At 41.4% G+C, this 6,413-nt stretch overlaps 1 pseudogene; it reads left to right on the plus strand.

Annotated features, from left to right (window-relative positions):
* The first annotated feature begins 610 nt into the window (after nt 1-610).
* LOC113184236 (translationally-controlled tumor protein-like) lies at nt 611-1,379 on the plus strand (annotated as a pseudogene).
* The last annotated feature ends 5,034 nt before the right edge of the window (nt 1,380-6,413 follow it).

A 6,413-nucleotide genomic window follows, 5' to 3' on the forward strand; every position in this document is an offset into this window, starting at 1 on the left:
ACCCTCATAATCTTATCCAGATTTATCCCTAAAGAATTTTTATATTTTTAGGGAAGAACAGAAGAATGAGCATGACTTAATTTTCCTATGTATATATGTGAAGATATCATAAAGAATCTCACCATTATGTATATCCACAAGACACTAATTTAGAAAGAAACTAGATAAATAAAAGAAAGATTAGAGTGGAGGGAAGGCAGGTAGGGAGGTAGGGAGAAAGGGAGGGAAAGGGGATGTATTGGGGATTGAATTATGGAGAATTATATTCTATGCTTCTATAATTATGTCAAAATGAATCTTAATGTTAAATATAACTAAAAAGAACCACCACCACAACCACCACAAAGAACATCCTTTTTCACCCCCTTCTCCACTCTTGTTGCCACTCTTTTTTTTTTCTAAGTTGTCAATGGACTTTATTTTGTTTGTTTATATGTGGTGCTGAGAATTGAACCCAGGGCCTCACACATGCTAGGCAAGCATGCTACCACTGAGCCACAATCCCATCCCTTTGTTGTCACTCTTGTTGCATGTTGCATGGTAAGAGCTCAAAATTCTGCACCCTTGCTAAGCTAGCTCCTGCTAACTCTGTCTCTCTTCAGTCGCTCTCATGAATATCTACTGGGACCTCATCAGTCCTGAGCAGACGCTCTCTGATGTTTATGAGATCCAGGAGATCCCTCCCTGGAGGTGTTCAGCAAGATGGTCAGTGGCACAGCAAGTAACATTGACGACTTGCTGGCTCCTTGGTGGAAATGCCTTCGCTGAAGGACTGGATGGTGGAGAGAGAAGGTGTTGGGAGAGACGTACCAAAAGCACAGTAATTACTGGTTTCAATATCATCACGAACCATCATTTGCAGGAAACCAGCTTCACAAAAGAAGCATACAAGAAGTTCAGCAGGGGCTGGTTTGTGGCTCAGCAGTAGAGTGCTCGCCTAGCAAGTGCAAGGCCCCTGGGTTCGATCCTCAGCACCACATAAAAATAAATAAAGGTGTTGTGTCCAACTACAACTAAGAAAAAATAAATATTTTAAAAAAAAGTTCACCAAAGGCAAACTTGAAGAACAGAGTCTAGAGAGAGCAAAACCTTCTTAGGACAGGGGCTGCAGAACAAATCAAGCTCATCCTTGCTGATTTCAAAAACTAGCGGTTCTTTATCCGTGAAAACATGGATCTAGATGGCATGGTCCCTCTCATGGGCCATCGGAGGATGGTGTGACTCCATATATGATTTTCTCTAAGGATGGTTTAGAGATGGAAAAAAATGTTAACAGATTTGGCAGTTACTTTGTATCTATCATTTGTCATCATTACTGGCTGCTGTTTGTCATCCACACAACACCAGGACTTAAGACAAATGGAACTGATGTATCCTGAGCACATTTATTTTCATAGTGATTTATTTGGAGTGGAGACATTGTTTTAAGAAAACTTGTCATGGGGGTTGTATGAAAATAAAGTGCATTTAAACTTAAAAAAATGAACATGGCTTAACTAGGAAAAATCATCCTCCTCCTCCTCCTCCTCCTCCTCCTCCTCCTCCTTCTTCTTCTTCTTCTTCTTCTTCTTCTTCGTGTGTCTTAGAGAGCTAGAATGTATCGTTCTTAGTGATTTATTTGGAGTGGAGGCATTGTTTTTTAAGAAAACTTGTCATGTGGGTTGTATGAAAATAAAGTGCATTTAAACTTAAAAAAATGAACATGGCTTAACTAGATAAAATAATCTTCCTCCTCCTCCTCCTCCTCCTCCTATTCTTCTTCTTCTTCTGTCTTAGAGAGCTAGAATGTATCATTCTTCCCTCCAAATTGCCCTGGCAGAATTGCCAAACTATAAGGATAATGTTTCTCTTTGTGTTTGCAGCTAGTAATGTCTAAAATGTGTTGGAAATAAAATAATTTAACTCAGGCATGTACGGTGAATGTTCATGGTTCAGTACTCAACTAATCAAAGTCTATGTTTCAGTTATTCTTTTATTTTTTTTAAGGCTCCACACCCTGCAGGTAAAGCACACCTTGGTCACAACTCCTTTTTGGTAGTGAAGCTCCCTGTTAGACAACAGGGTAGAGGGCAGTGCCCTTTCATTTTCCCTCCTTGTTCCTAGAAATCACTGCTCTATAATATGAGAGATATGTTTGACATCACGAGAGCTATTGCTTTTAAGTTCACATTATGTGCTAGACCTCTGTCTTCATTGTTAGACACATGTTAACTCATTTATTTGAATTATTCAAACAACTCCAAGATTTTGGTACACTGCTTCCTCAGTTTCCAAGTGAGGTAACGGAAATGTGGAGTGGTTGAGTAACTTGCCCAAGGTCATAGCCATCCATAAGGAATGGAACAGGGCTGGGAATCCAGGCTGTCCTGTCCCAGAGCCAACAATCTTGACCACTAATGGCCTCTGGAACCACTAATGAGGGCCTCCTTTTCATCTTATAGTCACAGTTAATCATTTGTTTTTATAGAAGTGTAATACCTCAATTAAAAACATTATTGGTCAGGACAAAATCTGAATGTTTAAATTCCCTGCTTCTGGCATCTTCATTTCTAATCAACACATTCTTTCACTGGTGCTTGGAATCAAGATATTTCATCTCACACTCACTTTAGTTAACAAATGATTACTCCTCAGGAAGATGGGAAAAAGAGAGCTGAGTCACTAATTTGCTAAAATGCTTTCCCCATTGTTCACTTTAGATCTTTCTCATTCTCAGAATCACACACACAGACACACACACACACACACCACACACACACACACATTTTTTTATCTTAACTAACTACCCTGATAAATTATGCAGAATCTTGGTACAGACTATAAATTTGCCAGCTTGGACCCAGAGGAAGAAAGTAGATGAACTATATCCCTGAAGGATTAAAAAAAAAAAAGAGGTGGTCATTATTCTGGAATTTGAACCCAGGGTCCAGGGAGTCTGAGCACTTCAAAGCCTCAGGCTGAAAAGTCACTGAACTTTCTGCTTATGTGTGTGTATTGAGGGTGGGTTGTGCAGGAGCAAAGGAATAAAATGTAATTTCACATTCACGGTTAACTACCATTTTGTTTACATTTTGGACCGAAGGAAAAGAATCCTGTTGCTTTAAATATAGCATAGAATATCCTATAGCTGTTTCTTATTCTTCCTCTCTCCTCCTCCCTCCCTCATTCTTTTCCCTTCCTCTCCTTCTCACTGGCGTGTGTAATTAGCACACAGGTCTTTGTCACTGTTTGTGTTCTCTTCTTACCTAGGAGGCCCACCCCTCATCTTGGGATCTGCTTGTTTTCTATATACACAGTACACTAAGGGTATGATGTTCTGTGTAAAATGTATGCTGAACAGTGCATCAGGGATGGACTCCCTCTGTGATGGGTGAAGCCCTATACTCTTGGCCAATGGTAGAAGAACTCTCCCGTCACGGCGCATACTGTCTGCCCTTGGGTGATCACATCCTTCCCTGACTTATGGGTATACATTTTTCCTCTGATCTAGTGTCTCTGTTTAACATAAACAACACTACATGCATGCTGCTCCTGAGAATTAGAAGACACTGGGATGGCTGGGATGGAATAGGTCATTTGTTTGTAGGTTTGAGCCAACTCTGAGTCTGATTTCTTCAAATTAAATAAGACAGTCCCCAATGGAGCATTTAGAAGAGTTGGGTATATTCAGGCATTAACTAATATTCTTCTTTTGATTGGTCTTAACTTACTTTTCTCCATGAAGGTGTAAGAGTTACCTGGGTTTCCCAGGTGTAAGAGTGGTTTGGAGTGGTGTGGGGAAGGGGATGGATTACGAAATGTGTAGACACACACTCATGGAATCCACTTGGTGTTGTCATGTTGCTTGCTAGATTCTGTGCTAAGTTAGCATTTTTCCTATGCATCACACATGACATTGGGACACGTATGTCTCATCCTTTCTGTGTGTGGAAGGTGAGAAGAGCAAAGCACAACAAGAACAACAACAACAACACACAAACACACACAAGATCTCTGATGTTTCACTGAACGGGAAGGGTCACCACATTTAAAAATTCCTAGTGTAGTGGACATGCGCTTTTCATGTGCCAAGTTGCACCAACCTTTCTACACATTTGAGGCCTATTGTGACATTCTGAGTAAGGGCAGTGCCTCTCTGAGGAGACAGAAACCCTGCAGCAGGGACACTCCCCAGCATTGGAAAATGGAGCCCTGCTGGCCCACTGGAGCACGGAGTGATTCATTTCCTGTCATTAATGGAGTGGAAGAGATGTCCCTCACAAGCCTCTTTAGGCTGGAAGCACATTAGTCTAAATACCCCATTTCCTGATGAGTGGCATCAGCTCTTCTAGTCACCTCTCAGGGCAGCCTTGCTGTTGGATGTTTCTAGCTTCTGGAGGTCCCTGGGGCACAGGGTAAGTGACCCAAGCCCAGATTAACACAGCAACCTGGTTCGTCCTGGAACAGTGTATCCATGTTAATCCTCAAGTTTCCATGGAAACTTGCTAAATATTTAGGGATTGGGTCTTAGGTTATGACTTTGATATTCAGGTTTACCTGGGTATAAATCAGCACCACAAAACAAACAACAAAAACTCCAAAACCGAAACTCAACCCGCCCTTTAAAATTGCAGGAAGTATTATTTGGAAATAATCCTATTTTAGGAGACAGAGCTTTTCCTTTAAAAAGCAAGTTTTCATCCAATAGTCTATTTAGTTCACATTTTGAAATTGTAGGATTATATAATCATAGATTGAAATTGATAGAATATTCCTTTTTATGAAGTTACAAGTTATTCTTCTTTCCTATTTGCAGACTATCAATGGAGAAAGGAAGGTGGTAACTAAGTTTTCTTTCTTGCAGGTGGGAAATAGTTTGGATCTATGGAGAGTTAAGTAATTCGCTCAGGACTACACAGATACAACTGGAATCTGGTACAACAGACCTGTGTTTGCTGGAAGTTCAACATTGCCAGCACTAACCCCTTCTTGAATGACTAATAATCTCTATGCAAAAAACACTCCAGGCCAAAGCCTGGCATTCAGCCTTGTTTATGCCTCAGGCTTCCTCCTGATTCATCTTACCTCATCATAAGCACTTTGTGAGGTCAGATTTGTTATCCCCATTTTACAGATGAGAAAATTGAGACCCATGGTTACATATCTATCAGAGGCAGTGATAGGGTTTGAAATAAAATCTCACTCTACTATATCAGCTGTCTCTGAGATAAACAGAGAAGAAGATATGGGAATGTGAAATAGACACAGCAGGTCATGGACATCAGAGGAATCAAAACTTTTGGAGAAATGGAAGAGTAAGACTTTAAGATAAAATTTGATTTGCTAGTTCCTGGTGACAATAAAATCGTTTGTATGTGTTTCCTGCTAAGTAGAGTTAATACTGTAGGAAGAAGTGAGGCTTGTTGTGAGCAGAGTTTTGGTACCAGAAGGGAAAAGAAAGGAACAGGGCTGGGGATGTGGCTCAAGCAGTAGCACACTCACCTGGCATGCGTGGGGTGCTGGGTTCGATCCTCAGCACCAAGTAAAAATAAAATAAAGATGTTGTGTCCACCGAAAACTACAAAATAAATATCAAAAAATTTTCTCTCTCTCTCTTAAAAAAAAAAAAGGAACACAAGAAGGGAAGAAAGGCCAGTGTAGATGTCCTGCCCAGTTCTTTGGAAAGAACTGATGTGGGGCAAGGACACTGAGTAGTGAGTGAGAAAAGGCATGAAGGGCAGCTGTTAGCAAAATGTAACAAGCTTCAAGAGCCCCAGCATCCTGCTCACTTACCTCTGTCAGGATGATGGCAACGCCCCCCCAATCCAGATTCCCCAGGGATAAAACAAAACCCATGAGACCACAGCACAGAGGGCTTTGGAAGTGCCCGGCAGGGGAAAGAGCAAGTTCATCCTGGCCCAGGGCCTCTTTGATGAGGTAGAAAAATTGGCTTGGAAGTCGGCTTCAATGAAGTGATCCTGGTATCATTATCTCTCGAGAACCACTTAGAAGTCACTGCTCAGGCCTCAGCCCAGACCTACCAAATCAGCAAGGCTGAGATGACACCCCTCACTGAGGCTTCAGTGAGCTTCCAGGCCTTGGATGCACCTTATCTTTGGGATCTACTGCTCTAGTACAGTGGAGGTGACCTCTGGTAGCAGCAGGGGAGAGAAGCTGGTCACAGATACAACTTTACATTAGTATGAAATTATTTGATTAATAGACATGTGCTCTGTACTCTCTCTCTCTCTGTGTGTGTGTGTGTGTGTGTGTGTGTGTGTGTGAGAGAGAGAGAGAGAGAGAGAGAGAGAGAGAGAGAGAGAGAGAGAGGGATGGCTAGATGTTTACTGATCATTTTATTCTTTGTGAAAACTTGGAGAGATCATATTTCCCAGCCTCCCTTTTAGTTCAATTGGGGACATTTGACTGGGGTC

The sequence above is a fragment of the Urocitellus parryii genome, chromosome 1 (genome assembly GCF_045843805.1).
Source record: "Urocitellus parryii isolate mUroPar1 chromosome 1, mUroPar1.hap1, whole genome shotgun sequence".
Taxonomy (NCBI): Eukaryota; Metazoa; Chordata; class Mammalia; order Rodentia; family Sciuridae; genus Urocitellus; species Urocitellus parryii.